General features: G+C 53.3%; 1 long non-coding RNA gene across 1 annotated transcript; it reads right to left on the reverse strand.

Annotated features, from left to right (window-relative positions):
• Positions 1 to 9,183: 9,183 nt before the first annotated feature.
• Positions 9,184 to 19,962, reverse strand: LOC144000284 (uncharacterized). Its single transcript, XR_013278215.1, has 2 exons — positions 17,981 to 19,962; positions 9,184 to 12,851 (listed from the first exon to the last, which is right to left on the reverse strand). It is a non-coding gene; the product is annotated as an uncharacterized LOC144000284 (long non-coding RNA).
• Positions 19,963 to 21,012: the final 1,050 nt, after the last annotated feature.

Raw genomic sequence — 21,012 nt, forward strand, 5'->3', positions numbered from 1 at the left:
TATTTTTCTTTGTAGAACATCAAATTATGGAGAGAACAGATGAAAACGCTGGTGCCAGAGACCATGAATAAACTCTACAGGACAGGGACACAAGGAGGACTAATGTTGTACTTTGTATAAAAATGCTGGTTGCCTGCCACTCATCCCGACCCACTGGCTGGCAATAATGGCATGAAAAATCAGAGGGGCTGGTTGTACCCAGCCCGTAATCAGCCTGCCCATACATGGTTAGAATCTTGGCTGGTCCTTGCTTAGCCGGGTGAGATTGGAAGTGTCTATGGCCGGCTTTAGGAGCGCAGACACTTCTAATGACAGCACTTGGGGTAAAGGCATAGTGCATATTAAAATGCTGATGGATAATGAATTAGTGCGGTTTTATTTGTGTTGGTTTTGTCCGTCTGTCTGGCCTTGTTTACAAGGGTGATGAGGCCCATATAACATGAACAGGACGTTTCTACAACATCTGTATCTTCCAGGTGCTGCATGCAGGCAGTCCATTGACAATGAGTAGAACGCACAGCTGCACGCACGCAGCCACTTCTCCTAATATGACATGCACTGTCTGCATTCAGGGCCATTCGCCCACACCCAGGACCGCTGCTAGAAATCAGCTTACATGACTGGGCCCCCTACCACCTATAAGAGCCAGGGCCTGAGCCTGCGCCCCCCATATCACATTCAGCCAGCAGAGGAAAAGGAGGTGGTGTGCTCTGTGAAGAAATGAGGGGGTGACAACATTTTCCTAACAGTGTAAGGGGCATAAAACCTGCACAGCACACAGCCATCTCATATGTGTAGAAAATGCTGTCATGTTTAACCCCTTGCTTACCGGCCACTTAAACCCCCCTCCCCCTCCTATCCACACCAATCCTCAGCTTTCAGCGCTGTCGCACTTTGAGTGACAATTACACGGTCATACAACACTGTACCCAAATGACATTTGTATCATTTGTTCCCCCAAATAGAGATTTCCTTTGGTGGTATTTCATCTCCTCAGCGGTTTTTATTGTTTTAAATATAAAAAGACCGAATTAAAACCATATTTTTTTACATTTTTTTGTTAAATGTTATATTGGGTAATTTTTGTCTGTCATTGATGTACGCTGATGAGGTGGCACTGATGGGCACCGATGGGTGGCAGTGATGGGCACTGATCATTTACACTGATAGGCAGCACTTCTAGGTGTCAATGATTAGCACCACTGGTGGGCATTGATGGGTGGCACTGGTGGGCATTGATAGGTGGCACTGGTGGGCATTGATAGTTGGCACTTTTGGGCATTGATAGGTGGCACTGGTGGGCATTGATAGGTGGCACTGGTGGGCATTGATAGGTGGCACTTTTGGGCATTGATAGGTGGCACTGGTGGGCATTGATAGGTGGCACTGGTAGGCACTGATGGATGGCAGTGATGGGCACTGATCAGTTACACTGATAGGCAGCACTTCTAGGTGTCAATGATTAGCACCACTGGTGGGCATTGATGGGTGGCACTGGTGGGCATCGATAGGTGGCACTTTTGGGCATTAATGGGTGGCACTGGTGGGCATTGATAGGTGGCACTGGTGGGCATCGATAGGTGGCACTGGTGGGCATTGATAGGTGGCACTTGACATTAGGTGGCACTGGTGGGCATCAATAGGTGGCACTGGTGGGCATTGATAGGTGGCACTGGTGGGCATTGATAGGTGGCACTGGTGGGCATTGATAGGTGGCACTGGTGGGCACTGTTACTCTATAAATGAGGCATAATCGCCTCTTCCTTTTCAGGGTCGATGTCCCTTTAAGATGAGCCGGTGATCGGCTTTGCTCTCCTGTCAGCAGAGGAGAAAAAAACGATCACTGAGCTTTTGTTTACATCATGTGATGAGCCGTCATTGGCTGATAACTGATCACATGGTAAGGGGTGGGGATCGGCCCCGTACTCGGATCGGTGGTCACCCGAGTCTCAGTGACTCGGTGATCACGGCGCCCTCCGCAGGGAGCGTGCACAGGGGGATGTCATATGACGGCCTCCCGGGAATTCACGTCCGCGCTGTGCCCGTCATTTGCCCACAGCGCGGATGTCAGGGGGTTAAACAGGTGGTGAGGAGGCAATATAACACCTTCTTGCCTCCTGTCAAATGCCCTCTGAAGAGCGACTTGAATGTGGATTGCTGTTCAGAGGGCACAACATGTTTAAATGCGCCCTAAGGCAGTTCAGACAATCCGTTATTTTTTGTCCATTCAGTAGGGAACAGGAGGGACTATTTCATGTTTTCTTTGGGGCACTGCTAAGTAATCTTCTGGTTTTCAACAACTACAAAATCCCGGGGAGACGGTGCCAATAAGAGATCTATAACCGTCCATCTGCGTGTGTATGGACCTCCCAGTAGTGTGCAGACGTGGATTGTTGGGGATGAAAACAAAAGATTGACATACATGACTACAGAGGTGCAATCACAATGAGACCATCAAAGAGACAGCGGGGGAGGGATCTAGGTCCCATGTGGGATGGTCGGATGGTCATGGGGGGGGAGCGGCATTGTCCGCACTGCCCATGGAGGGAGCGGCATTGTCCGCACTGCCCATGGGGGGGGCGGCATTATCCGCACTGCCCATGGGGGGGGCAGCATTATCCGCACTGCCCATGGGGGGGGGCATCATTATCCACACTGTCCATGGGGGGGCGGCATTGTCCGCACTGCCCATGGGGGGGCGGCATTGTCCGCACTGTCCATGGGGGGGGCGGCATTGTCCGCACTGCCCATGGGGGGCGGCATTATCCGCACTGCCCATGGAGGGAGCGGCATTGTCCGCACTGTCCATGGAGGGCGAGCCGGCGGCATTATCTGCACTGCCCATGGGGGGGGGGGCATTATCCACACTGCCCATGGGGAGGTGGCATTGGGGGCACTGAACCAATTGGCACCTTTGTTTTGTTTTTTGTGGGTTTACAACCACTTTAAATATTGCTTATAAATGTGTGTTTATTAGGATTGTACAATAAGTACATGGGTTGTGTGTATGTCAGGGGTTGACAAATTTGCTTTGAATTTAGGAGCCAGTTTTTGTTTTTTTAGAGTGGTATGGATTGTCAGCTCCCGGGGTAAGGCCACTCATTTTCACCCCCTATCCCTAACTCACAATGGAGCACCCAGTCAATAACTCCATTGAAACGCTGGTACATCAGGGTTATGGGCTGACCAGAAAGAGAGTAAGGCTGGCAACAGATGGACCTTCTGCTCATCGGAACCCTCCCCCCCCCTCCGGCGCCACAATTGGCACCTTTCAGGGGGGAGGGGGTGCAGGTACCTGTACAGTACAGGTATCTGCACCCACTTCCTGCGTAGATTCTGCAGAATCCATGCACCTTTCCGAAGGTCCCCCGCTGCCTGCTGGGAAACACACGGATCCCAGAGACAGCGGGGGACTATCCTTATTGCGCAGCGCGACTCGCGCATGCGCAGTAGGGAACCGGGAAATGAAGCCAAAAGGCTCCACTTCCTGATTCCCATACCCAAGATGGCGGCGGCAGCACCCGAGAGACGATCGAGAGATCGGCTTCGGGTGCCGACATCGCGGGCGCGCTGGGCGGGTAAGTGTCATTATTGTAAAAGTCAGCAGCTGCAGTATTTGTAGCTGCTGGCTTTAAAAAAAAAAAATGGCGGACTCCCGCTTTAATGTCGGAATGGGCGGGACCCGGCCGGGGTGTGAAGCTGACAAGTAACAGAGAGGCGGTGTAGTGTCATATTTTGCTCCCTGAACATTGAAGCTCGGGGATAGGGATGAGGACACTGAACATTGAAGCTCGGGGATAGGGATGAGGACACTGAACATTGAAGCTTGGGGATAGGGATGAGGCCACTGAACATTGAAGCTCGGGGATAGGGATGAGGACACTGAACATTGAAGCTTGGGGATAGGGATGAGGACACTGAACATTGAAGCAGGGGGATAGGGATGAGGACACTGAACATTGAAGCTCGGGGATAGGGATGAGGACACTGAACATTAAAGCTCGGGGATAGGGATGAGGACACTGAACATTGAAGCTCGGGGATAGGGATGAGGCCACTGAACATTGAAGCTCGGGGATGAGGATGAGGACACTGAACATTGAAGCATGTAGCTCAGGATAGGCACTACAAGTCCCAGCAATGCAAAACCTACTAGGTAACAAGGGAAGTATTAGTGTTGTGACGTACGGCCCAGTGTTTGTGTTGTGTGTAACGTCACTTCCGTAACATTATGTGATGGTTCCGCTTAACTGTATTGCCGAAACTATGTTAGAACGCACGGCGCGAGTGTTTGGAACGCATCGCGCATGCGCAGTACGCAATTTCTGGTGGCAACGTCACTTCCGTAGCATTCTATGATGGGGAGCACAATATGACACTACACCGGATATGTCAGATTTGAGCTTGAGTCGAGGTGGGCGGGCCCCGCTCGGGGTGGGAGGGTCCCGGTCGGGTGGGCGGGACTCAGCAGCTATCAAACATTGGCCAACGATTGGGCTGCTTAAGAAAAGAGGCGCAGCCACATACACATAGCGTCCCGCCCAGATTCCATTGGCTGCTGTTTGATAGCTGCTAGGTCCCGCCCACACCGGCTGGGTCCCGCCCACCCCGAACGGTTCCCTCCCACCCCGGCCGGTTGCCTCCCACACCGACATAAAGCTGAAATCTCTCCTTTGCTTGTCAGTGTCACACACAGTGCGCAGCCGCAGAGTGTGGAGGAGGGGGGAGGGGGGCAGTCATTGTTAATAGTGATAGTGAGTGGGCTGGTGGCAGCTTAGGCGGCAGGTTGTGATTTCTGGTGGCATTGGTGACCTGGCGCCTGGGGTTTGTGGAGCCCTGGTGTATGTCTTGTGTTGATTGTAACTAAAAAATGTCATAAAAAAGGACTTGATTTAAGAAATATAAAAAAAAAAAACATATGTACCTATGGGAATGTGACCCCAAAACATTTTTTGAAAAAAAAAAAAAATTATGAAAAAAAATTTTTTTTTGAAAAAAAAAAAAATTATGAAAAAAATAATATACTTTGAAAAAAAATTGTGAAAAAAAAATTTTTTGGAAAAAAAGAAAAATTTTTTGCAAAAAAAAAAAAATCCTTGAAAAAAACCACTTACCAATCTCAGTGTCTGTATTCCGGCGATGTCTATTGACTTTACCGAAACATCCAACGACGGCTCTGAAACAGCCGCGCACAAACGCTCGGGTCCTCTTCAGCTTGGAGGGCTTTTTGGTTGGGGTATCTGCAAGCTGTTCATTAATACCTCCTACCATGGCCCTTCCTTTGCTGGCTTTCTCTTTGATGTTTTTCAGAGAAAGAATCTGATTACATTTAAATCGGTTCATTATTAAGAATAAAGAAACTCGCTTTAAATGTATGAGAATAGATATTGCAATGAAATTGAATTGACCGAAATCAAATCCAATAATATCACAAGGTATCTCTCAGGACAGCAGAAGCCAACCTCACTGCTCAGAGATCAGCCAGCTTCTGATGACTTCTGTGCCAGCGTCTGAATATATAGGGGGGACTCAGCCTAAGGCTCAGCCAATGAAATCACAGCGACTTTGGCTCAGCCAATCACAGTGACTTTGGCTCAGCCAATCACAGTGACTTTGGCTCAGCCAATCACAGTGACTTTGGCTCAGCCAATGAAATCACAGAGCAGTCATGTGACTTTTTTTTTTTTTTAAATTAACTGACGATTTTTCTTAAAGGAGCCAGTATACGGATGTAATAGGGATATACGGCTCCTGGAAGAACATGTTATTGTGAATGAGATTTAACCCTTACAGTCCCATGGCTGAAATAAAGATCTCTATTCTTATGATAACATTGTGAATGGAGCCTTAGAAATCCTCTCCGCACATCAAATCTTTTCATTTCTTTTATTTTATCATTATTACACACCAATTATTTCTCCATGAGGGGGGGAGGGGTGATGAGCCTCACGCTGCTCCCCGGGGCCGCCCACCGTGTGAAGATCCATACCGCGCTCTACCAACCAATCACAATTGATAACGGAAGTGACGTTCGGTCGCCGCCATCTTACTATACCCCGCACTCCTCTATAGTAAGCATACACTGAGAAGGCGGACATCTTGTTACACCCACCGGAGTTTGATGCATAAATAGAGTATTTAGAAATCGGAATGTTTGGATGTTTCATTTTAAAAGCCGCGGCAAACCTGCCCACCTCACACGTTTACTAATGTGACAGAAAACTCTGAGTTCAGTCCGTGGGATTTCACCATATAACCTCCGATTTTGTGTTTTATAAAAAGTGTAAAATGCAAAACTCCGGCGGGTGTAACAAGATGTCCGCCTTCCCCCCCCCCCCTTCTCGGTCTATCCTCACAGTGGAGGAGTGTGGGGTGTAGCAAGATGGCGGCAACGGATTGTCACTTCCGTTACTAATTGTGAAGGTGCCCGGTATTGGGGGGGTGGCAGGAAGGAGGTGAAAGTGCCTGGTATTGGGGGGGTGGCAGGAAGGGGGTGAAGGTACCCGGTATTGGGGGAGGGCAGGAAGGGGGTGAAGGTGCCTGGTATTGGGGGGGGTGGCAGGAAGGGGGTGAAAGTGCCTGGTATTGGGGGGGTGGCAGGAAGGGGGTGAAAGTGCCTGGTATTGGGGGGGTGGCAGGAAGGGGGTGAAGGTGCCGGTATTGGGGGAGGGCAGGAAGGGGGGGAAGGTTCCCGGTATTGGGGAGGGCAGGAAGGGTGTGAAAGTGCCCGGTATTGGGGGATGGCAGGAAGGGGGTGAAGGTGCCGGTATTGGGGGGCAGGAATGGTTTCAGTTTCTTGCCTAGGCCAATGATGTATATTTGAGGGGTCTTCAGGAGGGAAGAAGGGGGAGGGGGGTCTCAGCTAAGCACACTCTCCTGCATGCATGCTTGAGCTAAGGGCAGATGGATTCAAGGAAGTAAATGCTACATGAATCATCTGCCCTTACTCAAGATGGCCATGGCCAGGAATATTCGGGGGGGGGGGGGGGGGTGGGCTTTAAAGTGATTTCTCCACAAAATAAAGCATGGAGACATGGATGGATGGGGGGGGAGTTTGCTTTGCGGTGCTCGGACACAACCACCCGCTTTAACCACGTGCGCACCGGAAGGTTTTCCCCCGTCTTGACCAGTGTATTTTTTGCCATTCAGCACTGCACTACTTTAACTGGTCTTTGCTCGGTCATGTGACACTGTACCCTAATAAATTGTCTTTTTTACACTAATGCCTTTCTTTTGTTGGTATTTGATCACCTCTGGATTCTTTATTTTTTGAGATATAAATGAAAAAAGGTGGAACATTTTCAGGATTTCTACATCGGCAGGCACACTTGGATGGAGGGAAGCCACGCCTTCTGACATTTGGGGCCACACCTCCTGACCTTTAAGGGGTCCCTATCCCTAACTCCTGACCTTAACCTTCAAGGGAAAACCCTAATCCTAATCCCTAACCCTAAACTCAAGCGTCTCTTCTCCAGGGAGAATACGTTTAATGCTTACAGCCATTCCTCGCAGCTGAGGTCCCCCCCTCCCCCATAGCTGAGGTCCTCCCCTCCCCCATGGCTGAGGTCCTCCCCTCCCCCATGGCTGAGGTCCTCCCATCCCCCATGGCTGAGGTCCTTCCATCCCCCATAGCTGAGGTCCTCCCCTCCCCCATAGCTGAGGTCCTCCCCTCCCCCATAGCTGAGGTCCTCCCCTCCCCCATAGCTGAGGTCCTCCCCTCCCCCATAGCTGAGGTCCTCCCCTCCCCCATAGCTGAGGTCCTCCCCTCCCCCATAGCTGAGGTCCTTCCATCCCCCATAACTGAGGTCCTCCCCTCCCCCATAGCTGAGGTCCTTCCATCCCCCATAACTGAGGTCCTCCCCTCCCCCATAGCTGAGGTCCTCCCCTCCCCCATAGCTGAGGTCCTCCCCTCCCCCATAGCTGAGGTCCTCCCCTCCCCCATAGCTGAGGTCCTCCCCTCCCCCATAGCTGAGGTCCTTCCATCCCCCATAACTGAGGTCCTTCCATCCCCCATAACTGAGGTCCCCCCCTCCCCCATAACTGAGGTCCTTCCATCCCCCATAACTGAGGTCCTTCCATCCCCCATAACTGAGGTCCCCCCTCCCCCATAACTGAGGTCCTTCCATCCCCCATAACTGAGGTCCCCCCCTCCCCCATAGCTGAGGTCCCCCCCTCCCCCATAGCTGAGGTCCTCCCGTCCCCCATAGCTGAGGTCCTCCCGTCCCCCATAGCTGAGGTCCTCCCGTCCCCCATAGCTGAGGTCCTCCCATCCCCCATAGCTGAGGTCCTCCCCTCCCCCATAACTGAGGGCTTCCATCCCCCATAGCTGAGGGCTTCCATCCCCCATAGCTGAGGTCCTCCCCTCCCCCATAGCTGAGATCCTCCCCTCCCCCATAGCTGAGATCCTCCCCTCCCCCATAGCTAAGGTCTTCCATCCCCCATAACTGCGGTCTTCCATCCCCCATAGCTGAGGTCTTCCCCTCCCCCATAGCTGAGGTCCTCCCCTCCCCCATAACTGCGGTCTTCCATCCCCCATAGCTGAGGTCTTCCCCTCCCCCATAGCTGAGGTCCTCCCCTCCCCCATAACTGCGGTCTTCCATCCCCCATAGCTGAGGTCTTCCCCTCCCCCATAGCTGAGGTCCTCCCCTCCCCCATAACTGAGGTCCTCCCCTCCCCCATAACTGAGATCCTCCCCCTCCCCCATAACTGAGATCCTCCCCCTCCCCCATAACTGAGATCCTCCCCTCCCCCATAACTGAGGTCCTCCCCTCCCCCGTAGCTGAGATCCTCCCCTCCCCCATAGCTGAGATCCTCCCCTCCCCCATAACTGCGGTCTTCCATCCCCATAGCTGAGATCCTCCCCTCCCCCATAGCTGAGGTCTTCCCTCCCCCATAGCTGAGATCCTCCCCTCCCCCATAACTGCGGTCTTCCATCCCCCATAACTGCGGTCTTCCATCCCCCATAGCTGAGGTCCTCCCCTCCCCCATAGCTGAGATCCTCCAGTCCCCTTTTTAGTCCCCTTGTTGCTCTTCTCTGGCCTCTCTCCAGTTCCAGCACATCCTTCCTGAGGACTGGTGACAAGACCTAGATGACGTACTCCAGATATTATTAAGTGCCGTGCAAACTGTTGGCGCTATATAAATCCCGTATCACATGACTAATAATAATACAAACAAAGGAGCTTGAGAAGGACACATTTTTATAGCGGTTGCAGCTTCTGTCACCAATCACATTACACAATGATCATTAGAGACACCTCTTATGCTTTCAAGGTGAGTCCCAATTTATCAGTTCTAATACAGAAGAGTGGAGTTTTGGATGTAGCTGGACTACTAGTTGTAAATGTTGCAAAGGGGTGTATTTACCAAACATTCGCATGTGCTGAGCGATATTCTCTGCAATTTGAGTGCGTGACTACGGAACATATTGCATTACGGCCACTAGATGGCGCAGAGGAGGTCACTTTATATTTATGATAATCATCTCCCTCTAGTGGCCATAAGGCAGTATTTTCTGCATTTACACATTAGAAGTGCAGGGAATACAGCCTGGAAACATCTACATAGTAGGTGAGGTTAAAAAAAACGTCCATCTATTCCAACCCATGTGATTTGATTTTTCCCATTCACAAGAAAACGCAGTTTCAAAAGAATAAGCTCTGCGTTTCATTTAAATATCCCAGAAAATCTTCTGACTTCTCTCAGCATCCCCTGCACCCTTCCTTCTTCTTATTACCATTGCTACAATAAGAAAATAAATAAAACAAGAAGAAGAATAAAATATAAAGATGTCTGTATTAGGTGCTACAAAACATGAGATTTTTCTTCATGGAAGGCGGTAGTTCAGTGTATTGAGATAATGGGGTGTTAGGCGGTATGATCCGCAATCGGGGCGCATTCCTTCCATGGGCCGTCTCCTTTACCAGAAGATATTCACATGTCTAATTCCATCACATATCTCAATGTGTTCCTCGTTTCTGGTCAGTGAGAAAACCATAAACTCCTTTCATGGTGTCCCGCGGGTGTCTGGTGCGTCTCCTCACATCACCGAAACCAAATGAGTCCAAACTACAAGCAGCTGTTTGCAGGTTTTTGGCCATCGGCAGTGCGGTGAATGGACATCATGGCTTCCATGGCGTAGCACTCGGGACCCAACCAGACAGGTTATAGTGAGAAGGGACTAAAGGAACCAAATCCAAGAATATCCGTACAATGCACGGGGAGCCATCTTTAACCACTTGCTTACTGGCCACTTAAACCCCCCTCCTGCCCACACCAATTTTCAGCTTTCAGCGCTGATGCACTTTGAATGACAATTACGCGGTCATACAACACTGTACCCAAATGACATTTTTATCATTTTTTTCCACAAATAGAGATTTCTTTTGGTGGTATTTAATTACAGCTCGGAGTTTTATTTTTTGCTAAACAAACAAAAAAAGATGCAAAAAAAAAAATCATGTTTAATAGTTTGTTATAAAATTTTGCAAACAGGTCATTTTTCTCCTTCATTGAAGTGCACTGATGAGGCGGCACTGGTAGGCTGCACTGGTAGGCACTGATGGGCTGCACTGGTGGGCACTGGTAGGCTGCACTGGTGGGCACTGATAGGCTGCATTGGTGGGCACTGATAGGCATAGTTAAGGCAGCACTAATAGGCACAGATAAGGGGGCACCGATGGGCACAGATAAGGCGGCACTGATGGGCAAAGATGGGCACAGATAAGATGGCACGGATGGGTGGCACAGATGGGTGGCACGGATGGGTGGCACTAAGGGGCACTGATAGGTACCACTGATAGATGGGACTGATGGGCAATGATAGGTGACACCGATAGGTGGCTCTGATAGGTGGCACTGCTGGGCACTGATGGGCGGCACTGCTGGGCACTGGTAGATGACACTGATGGGCACAGATATGTGGCACTGGGGTGCAGCACCTTTGTTGAGGCAGATTGTGGGCACTGTGGGCACTGCTGGGTGGCACTATGGGCACTGCTGGGTGGCACTGACAGGGGGGGACACATTTTTTTATTCATGTGGCACTGGCAGGGGGCAGGTGGGCACTGGCAGGGCTGGCCGTGATCGGGACTGATGTCCCGATCATGGGCGCCGGTGATCGGCAGATTACCGGCTCCATTGTATCACATGATCAGCTGTCATTGGCTGACAGCTGATCACATGGTAAGGGGTCGGGATCGACCCCTTACACGGATCGGTGATCAGGCGAGTCTCATAGACTCGCCGATCACAGAGCGCCCCTCAGGGGGCGCGCAGGCCGCTCGTGCACGGGACGACGTCAATAGACGTAGTCCCGGCAAAGGAGATCCGCGCTGTAGCCGTCATTCGTCTATAGCGCGGGTCTCAAGTGGTTAATATTAGGCTATATAATGAGATCTCTTTAGCCTATTCTCACCATAGTCTGTGGTTTTACCGTCTCTTTACCATACTGAGAACTAAGCTGGAGGGTTTCACAAGCTTCCATAAAGCATCTTGAGATTGAGGTCCAGCCTTGGTATCTCACGGCTCGTACTTCATTACCACAAATGTTCATCACTCTGAAGAACGTGTCACATCCATGCTGGATCCAGAGGTCCGTTCACCAACCGCTGTCCCATGAACTGTCTCTAGGCCCGCCGGGGGCAGGTTACATGTGCTGAGTAGGGGGTTGGGAACAGCTGAGCTAAACGGAGAAGAAGGAAGATAAGTCAATGGGACAAGTTGGGTTAATAAAAGATGGCGGTAGACGGACTTCCTCTACTGCAACACACTCTTATGGAAACATAATGGGGCCCGGGCTTGTATGTCCTCCATGTTACTGGCCTCCAGAGAGAAAACTATTGTCATGCAGGAGTATTAAGCTAAGGAGCTGTCCTGCCACTCAATAGTTCTTGTCCTATCCCTTGTACAAGGACCTTGTGAAGGATAACACTGAGGAAATAAGGCAGCTGCTGTCTTGTTTTCTTCATACTTCTAAAGCCTTGTACACACGGTCGGAGAATCCATCGGAATGTGTCCTATCGGACCGTGTCGTCGGATAATCCGACTGTGTGTGGTCTGCATCGGACTGATTCCGTCCGAATCTCCGTCGGACCCAATTTTCCAACATGTTGGAAATATTTCCCGACCAACTGGTTCGATCGGACATACTCCGATCATGTGTAGAGAATTTTGATCAGACCAAGTGCCACGCATGCTCAGATCAAATTCCTACATCAAAGCTATTGGCTACTAGCCTGAATGTAGTCCCATCGTAACGAAATGACGTCATCACGTTCTGAATGATCAGATTTTTCGACAACTTAGTCCGACCCGTGTGTATGCAACAGTTTCGGACAAGATCCGACGGGCAAAATCCGACGGATTTGGTTGGCAGAATGTCCGACCCGTGTGTACGGGGGGCTAAGATATTATCAATTTGAGGCCATGCTTTGCAGCCGTGGGTCTATCCACCTGGAAAAGTAAGACCGCCATGGCTGCTGTGTTAACTCCCCCCCCCCCTCCCCCATGATCCTTTGAGTCATGAAGCTGATTTGGTGTAGTCACATTACTGCTTTGCAGGAGGATTCAGCTGCTGTGTATGGCTTTTTGTTTTTTTTGCAAGAGTTCCTCTTTACCGTAGACAGAGGTTGGTAGCTTGAGGGTGCAAAGTAGCAGCTCCACCCGCCCCGGAGTTCGCAGCAGCCGGGCCTTGGCTGGTAGGAGTGACGTCTGACGCTGAGTTGGGGTGCCGGTGTTTGGAGTTCAGGGGGCGTACTCAGCACTTTGCAGTAGATCCGTCTCTTCCATGGGGTAGCTCAGCTCTTTCTGATCCTCCTGGGTTGTGGGTGACGTGACAACAAACTCTAAACCTGTACAGAAGAGTAGAAGAGACGTAAGGGGAGGATGGGCGGATTCAAATGATAAGTCAATGAAATCTTAGTGGAAAAGCTTTGGCAATAAAAAAGACAGCAGTGTTGTCATTGACATTCTTTTTAAAGCAGGTCCATCATCCTGACCCAGGCTTCTGTGCCTAAGAAAGTCATGGATCTAGAACAAGCATGCAGCAAGTGAAGTCTGAAACGGCTGCCCTGCCTGCTTTACATAAACTAGTGGCTGGATAATGAAGGAACACACGGGATGAGTCTGTCCGCCAAGTCAGTACTTGCAGCTCTAAGCCCTTGTACACACGGCCGGAGATTCTGACGGAATGTTTCTTATCGGACCGTTTTGTCGGATAATCCGACTGTGTGTGGTCTCCATCGGACTGTTTCCATCGGAATATCCGACAGACCAACTTTTCCAACTTGACGGTAAAATTTTCCGACAAAATGCTCCAATCGGACATACTCCGATCATGTGTAGCCTACTCTGACAGACAAAGTGCCGCGCATGCTCAGATCAAATTCCTAGACCAAAGCTATTGGCTCCTAGCCTGAATGTAGTCCCGTCCTAACGAAATTACGTCATCACGTTCTGTACAATCGGATTTTCCGACAACTTAGTCCGACCGTGTGTATGCAACATCACTTCCGGACCTCTTCCGGAATTAATCCGTCGGATTTGGTTGTCGGAATCTCCAACCGTGTACAAAGAGCTGATATGCCCATTCTCATAGGTGCCCTTTAACCTGTAGCCCCCCCCCCCCCCAAATAACACAAATGTGTGTCAGCAAAAGGGGCGGGCATTAATGCCCACACACCGCGCACGCGCGTCACTGGGCGTGAAACGTTTCTGTGCTGAGAGTGCGCTCACCAGCACAAACACGACTCCCAGTCCCCACTAATTTATCAGTAGCCAAACGGACTGATCATGTGACCACCGTGACAGCCAATCACAGTGCTTAGATGATCACCAATCCTTTCAGAAGCCCAGGGGATGGGAAGGGACTCCGGAGTGGGTGGGAAGGGACTCCGGAGTGGGTGTGAAGGGAACCGGAGTGGGTGAGAAGGGACACCGGAGTGGGTGGGAAGGGACACCGGAGTGGGTGGGAAGGGACACCGGAGTGGGTGAGAAGGGACACCGGAGTGGGTGAGAAGGGACACCGGAGTGGGTGAGAAGGGACACCGGAGTGGGTGGGAAGGGACACCGGAGTGGGTGGGAAGGGACACCGGAGTGGACACCGGAGTGGGTGGGAAGGGACTCCTGGGTGGGTGGGAAGGGACACCGGAGTGGGTGGGAAGGGACACCGGAGTGCGTGGGAAGGGACTCCGGAGTGGGTGGGAAGGGACACCGGAGTGAGTGGGAAGGGACTGCGGAGTGGGTGGGAATGGACACCGGAGAGGGTGGGAAGGGACACCGGAGTGGGTGGGAAGGGACAGCGGAGTGGGTGGGAAGGGACAGCGGAGTGGGTGAGAAGGGACACCGGAGTGGGTGGGAAGGGACACCGGAGAGGGTGAGAAGGGACACCGGAGTGGGTGGGAAGGGACACCGGAGTGGGTGAGAAGGGACACCCGAGTGGGTGAGAAGGGACACCCGAGTGGGTGGGAAGGGACACCGGAGTGGGTGGGAAGGGACTCCGGAGTGGGTGAGAAGGGACTCCGGAGTGGGTGGAAAGGGACACCGGAGTGGGTGGGAAGGGACACCGGAGTGGGTGGGAAGGGACACGTGGGTGGGAAGGGACACCGGAGTGGGTGAGAAGGGACACCGGAGTGGGTGAGAAGGGACTCCGGAGTGGGTGGGAAGGGACACCGGAGTGGGTGAGAAAGGACACTGGAGTGGGTGAGAAGGGACACCGGAGTGGGTGGGAAGGGACTCCGGAGTGGGTGGGAAGGGACACCGGAGTGGGTGGGAAGGGACACCGGAGCGGGTGAGAAGGGACTCCGGAGTGGGTGGGAAGGGACACCGGAGTGGGTGGGAAGGGACACGTGGGTGGGAAGGGACACCGGAGTGGGTGAGAAGGGACACCGGAGTGGGTGAGAAGGGACTCCGGAGTGGGTGGGAAGGGACACCGGAGTGGGTGAGAAAGGACACTGGAGTGGGTGAGAAGGGACACCGGAGTGGGTGGGAAGGGACACCGGAGTGGGTGAGAAGGGACTCCGGAGTGGGTGGGAAGGGACACCGGAGTGGGTGAGAAAGGACACTGGAGTGGGTGAGAAGGGACACTGGAGTGGGTGAGAAGGGACACCGGAGTGGGTGGGAAGGGACACCGGAGTGGGTGGGAAGGGACACGTGGGTGGGAAGGGACACCGGAGTGGGTGGGAAGGGACACCGGAGTGGGTGGGAAGGGACACCGGAGTGGGTGGGAAGGGACTCCGGAGTGGGTGGGAAGGGACACCGGACTGGGTGTGAAGGGACACCGGAGTGGGTGGGAAGGGACTCCGGAGTGTGTGGGAAGGGACACCGGAGTGGGTGGGAAGGGACTCCTGAGTGGGAAGGGACACCGGAAAGGGTGGGAAGGGACACCGGAGTGGGTGGGAAGGGACACCGGAAAGGGTGGGAAGGGACACCGAAGTGTGTGGGAAGGGACTCCGGAGTGGGTGGGAAGGGACACCAGAGTGGGTGGGAAGGGACACCGGAGTGGGTGGGAAGGGACACCGGAGTGGGTGAGAAGGGACACCGGAATGGGTGGGAAGGGACATCGGAGTGGGTGGGAAGGGACACCGGAGTGGGTGGGAAGGGACACCGTAGCGGGTGGGAAGGGACACCGTAGCGGGTGGGAAGGGACACCGGAGCGGGTGGGAAGGGACACCGGAGCGGGTGAGAAGGGACTCCGGAGTGGGTGGGAAGGGACACCGGAGTGGAAGGGACACCGGAGTGGGTGGGAAGGGACACCGGAGTGGGTGGGAAGGGACACCGGAGCGGGTGAGAAGGGACACCGGAGCGGGTGAGAAGGGACACCGGAGCGGGTGGGAAGGGACACCGGAGTGGGTGGGAAGGGACACCGGAGTGGGTGAGAAGGGACTCCGGAGTGGGTGGGAAGGGACACCGGAGTGGGTGAGAAAGGACACTGGAGTGGGTGAGAAGGGACACTGGAGTGGGTGGGAAGGGACACCGGAGTGGAAGGGACACCGGAGTGGGTGGGAAGGGACACCGGAGTGGGTGGGAAGGGACACCGGAGCGGGTGAGAAGGGACACCGGAGCGGGTGAGAAGGGACACCGGAGCGGGTGGGAAGGGACACCGGAGTGGGTGGGAAGGGACACCGGAGTGGGTGAGAAGGGACTCCGGAGTGGGTGGGAAGGGACACCGGAGTGGGTGAGAAAGGACACTGGAGTGGGTGAGAAGGGACACTGGAGTGGGTGAGAAGGGACACCGGAGTGGGTGGGAAGGGACACGTGGGTGGGAAGGGACACCGGAGTGGGTGGGAAGGGACACCGGAGTGGGTGGGAAGGGACACCGGAGTGGGTGGGAAGGGACTCCGGAGTGGGTGTGAAGGGACACCGGACTGGGTGTGAAGGGACACCGGAGTGGGTGGGAAGGGACTCCGGAGTGTGTGGGAAGGGACACCGGAGTGTGTGGGAAGGGACACCGGAGTGGGTGGGAAGGGACTCCTGAGTGGGAAGGGACACCGGAAAGGGTGGGAAGGGACACCGGAGTGGGTGGGAAGGGACACCGGAAAGGGTGGGAAGGGACACCGAAGTGTGTGGGAAGGGACTCCGGAGTGGGTGGGAAGGGACACCAGAGTGGGTGGGAAGGGACACCGGAGTGGGTGGGAAGGGACACCGGAGTGGGTGAGAAGGGACACCGGAATGGGTGGGAAGGGACATCGGAGTGGGTGGGAAGGGACACCGGAGTGGGTGGGAAGGGACACCGTAGCGGGTGGGAAGGGACACCGGAGCGGGTGGGAAGGGACACCGGAGCGGGTGGGAAGGGACACCGGAGCGGGTGAGAAGGGACTCCGGAGTGGGTGGGAAGGGACACCGGAGTGGAAGGGACACCGGAGTGGGTGGGAAGGGACACCGGAGTGGGTGGGAAGGGACACCGGAGCGGGTGAGAAGGGACACCGGAGCGGGTGAGAAGGGACACCGGAGTGGAAGGGACACCGGAGTGGGTGGGAAGGGACACCGGAGTGGGTGGGAAGGGACACCGGAGTGGGTGGGAAGGGACTCCGGAGTGGGTGAGAAGGGACACCGGAGTGGGTGAGAAGGGACACCGGAGTGGGTGAGAAGGGACACCGGAGTGGACACCGGAGTGGGTGGGAAGGGACACCGGAGTGGGTGGGAAGGGACTCCGGAGTTGGTGGGAAGGGACACCGGAGTGGGTGGGAAGGGACACCGGAGTGGGTGGGAAGGGACACCGGAGCGGGTGGAAAGGGAGGGAAGGGACACCGGAGTGGGTGGGAAGGGACACCGGAGCGGGTGGGAAGGGACACCGGAGCGGGTGGGAAGGGACACCGGAGTGGGTGGGAAGGGACACCGGAGTGGGTGGGAAGGGACACCGGAGCGGGTGGGAAGGGACTCCGGAGTGGGTGGGAAGGGACACCGGAGTGGGTGGGAAGGGACACCGGAGTGGGTGGGAAGGGGTTCTAGCAGGTATGGAGGGCAGCAGCTTTCTTTCCCATCTGCTATGGCCAAATGCCGCCCATTCAGAATGTGCCAATCTCCACCACTTCTCTTACCACTGACCCCTCTGACCTCCGGCACATTCTTACTGGCTAAGAAAGCATCCCAAAATATTGCTGGGCCAATAGGAGTGTGTGGGGGAAGGAGGGAGCAGGCTACTCGCGGTGCCTATTCAGGACCGCTGACCTTTGGCCATGGTGTCGGGACCCCCTGGGTGTCATGAATGGAAGGAAATGACTAAAGTCCAACTGAACTTTCTCTTTCAGTCAACTAAATACATTCTGGAGACATCAAGACAAAAAAGATGTCCAAAGCCTTTCAGGTGTCCAAAGCAGAGAAGGACCTTTGCTCTGTGTGTGGAAGCAGCGGCCTCTCTGCAGATACACCTCCTGCTGAGTGGGAACACTCGGGGGTAGGGCTATGGAAAGGCAGGCTGGAGGTCCAATGTCTATCTGTGGATTCAGTCCTTGGTTCATGGAAGATGTTCGGATTTTCTTACCTGAACTCTCAGGAAGAGGTTTCTGGAGAGAAAGAGAAAAGGGAAAAGATTTTAGCAAATTGTTTGTTATTCCGAGTTTCTAAGAATTCTATTTTTAGACATTGCACTGAAAATGTACGGAAATAACAGTTATTGGTTATCACTGAAATCTCCACCTTAAAGTGGACCTTCCGCTCATTGGAACCCTCCCCCCCTCCGGCGCCACAATTGGCACCTTTCAGGGGGGAGGGGGGTGCAGGTACCTGTACAGTACAGGTATCTGCACCCACTTCCAGCGTAGATTCTGCAGAAGCCACGCCCCTTTCTGAAGGTCCCCCGCTGCCTGCTGGGAAACACACGGATCCCAGAGACAGTGGGGACCATCCTTATTGCGCAGCGCGACTCGCGCATGCGCAGTAGGGAACCGGGAAATGAAGCCGAAAGGCTCCACTTCCTGATTCCCATACCCAAGATGGCGGCGGCAGCACCCGAGAGACGATCGAGAGATCGGCTTCGGGTGCCGACATCGCGGGCGCGCTGGGCGGGTAAGTGTCATTATTTTAAAAGTCAGAAGCTGCAGTATTTGTAGCTGCTGGCTTTTAAAAAAAAAAAAAAAAAAACGGCGGACTCCCGCTTTAAAGAGCCAATCAGCGGACAATTCCTTTCACCGAACTCCCATCACACGATATGAGCATTTATTGTATGTCATGTTATTCAGCTGCCCCGACATTGTGTCTGCGTGCCGCCATCTTTGATGTCACAACTGTCCTTCAGGTAACACCCCATAGGATTCCTCTTCAGTCCCCCCCAGCAAGATTATATAAGGAGGTGAAGGGTGATAGGAAGGAGCTGGGCCAGCACAGACAGTAATTGGACATTCCCAGAAGAGGAGAGAATTATGAAGAAGAGAGAGGACTGTGCTAGGGAAATGACTGGAGAAGATATATATATATTGTACAGGACGCCAAGGTTGGGTCCTGGATGGGTGATGTAGCACCAGTATTCGGATTGTGGTCCCTTTCAGGGAGTCACGGTAGACTTCAGGGGGTCACCCAGAATGGGTGAGGAATTCCGGGTGTAGTCATCAGGAGAGGACTGACTCGCGGTCCTCTCTATATTAAGAGAAAGTTAGTTGGGACCCGGAATTTGGGGGCCTCTGAAGTGATATTTGGGTGGGAAAGAGCCTCCCTCCCTGACCACAGGGATTCAGCACACAGGGGGTTAAAGGCCTCCAGGAAAACAGCTCATAAAAGACAGGAAGTAGTGAAAAAAGACACAAGTCCATCCAGTTCAACCAAAAAAATAAATAAAAAAAAATATATATATATATATATATATATATATATATATAATAAATATCATACCAGCCCATATACCCAATTCTACACCCACAGTTGATCCAGAGGAAGGCAAAAAACCCCAGCAGAGCCATGATCCAATATACTACAGAAGGGGAAAAAATTCCTTCCTGATCCCCCAAGAGGCCATCAGATTTTCCCCAGATCAATTTTCCCTATAAATGTCACCACGTTATATTCTGTACACTTAGGAAAGAATCCCGACCTTTCTTATAGCAATCTACTGATTGGGCCAGATCCACCTCTGCAGGGAGTCTATTCCACATTTTCACAGCTCTTACTGTGAAGAAACCTTTCCGTATTTGGAGATGAAAACTCTTTTCCTCTAGATGTAAAGAGTCCTCCTTGTCCTCTGTGATGACTGTAAAGTGAAGAACTCAACACCAAGTTCACTATATGGACCCCTTATATATTATACATGGTGATAATATCCCCCCTTAATCTCCTCTTATCAAGAGAATAAATTCAGTTCCTCTAATCTTTCCTCATAGCTGAGCTCCTCCATCCCTCTTATCAGTTTGGTTGCTCTTCTCTGCACTTTCTCCAGTTCCCCGATATCCTTTCTGAGAACTGGAGCCCAAAACTGAACGGCATATTCCAGATGAGGTCTTACATGAGGTGGCGGTGGAGGTGGAGGTGAAGGTGGAGCTGGAGGTGAAGGTGGAGCTGGAGGTGAAGGTGGAGCTGGAGGTGATGGTGGAGGTGGAGGTGATGGTGATGGTGGAGGTGGAGGTGATGGTGGAGGTGGAGGTGATGGTGATGGTGGAGGTGGAGGTGATGGTGGAGGTGGAGGTGATGGTGATGGTGGAGGTGGAGGTGATGGTGGAGGTGGAGGTGATGGTGGAGGTGATGGTGGAGGTGGAGGTGATGGTGGAGGTGATGGTGGAGGTGGAGGTGATGGTGGAGGTGATGGTGATGGTGGAGGTGGAGGTGATGGTGGAGGTGGAGGTGATGGTGGAGGTGATGGTGGAGGGGATGGTGATGGTGGAGGTGGAGCTGGAGGTGATGGTGGAGGTGGAGGTGATGGTGGAGGTGAAGGTGGAGCTGGAGGTGATGGTGGAGGTGATGGTGGAGGGGATGGTGGAGGTGATGGTGGAGGTGAAGGTGGAGGTGAAGGTGGAGCTGGAGGTGATGGTGGAGGTGATGGTGGAGGTGATGGTGGAGGTGATGGTGAAGGTGATGGTGGAGGGGATGGTGGAGGTGAAGGTGGAGGTGGAGGTGATGGTAGAGGGGATGGTGGAGGTGATGGTGGAGGTGATGGTGGAGGTGATGGTGATGGTGGAGGTGGAGGTGATGGTGGAGGTGGAGGTGATGGTGGAGGTGATTGTGGAGGTGATGGTGATGGTGATGGTGGAGGTGGAGGTGATGGTGGAGGTGATGGTAGAGGGGATGGTGGAGGTGATGGTGGAGGTGATGGTGGAGGTGATGGTGATGGTGGAGGTGGAGGTGATGGTGGAGGTGATGGTGGAGGTGAAGGTGGAGCTGGAGGTGATGGTGGAGGTGATGGTGGAGGTGATGGTGGAGGTGGAGGTGATGGTGGAGGTGATGGTGGAGGTGGAGGTGATGGTGATGGTGGAGGTGGAGGTGATGGTGGAGGTGATGGTGGAGGTGAAGGTGGAGCTGGAGGTGATGGTGGAGGTGATGGTGGAGGTGGAGGTGATGGTGGAGGTGGAGGTGATGGTGGAGGTGATGGTG

The sequence above is a fragment of the Lithobates pipiens genome, unplaced genomic scaffold (genome assembly GCF_037356315.1).
Source record: "Lithobates pipiens isolate NorthernLeopardFrog02 unplaced genomic scaffold, aLitPip1_a1.2 Scaffold_22, whole genome shotgun sequence".
In the NCBI taxonomy this organism is placed as follows: Eukaryota; Metazoa; Chordata; class Amphibia; order Anura; family Ranidae; genus Lithobates; species Lithobates pipiens.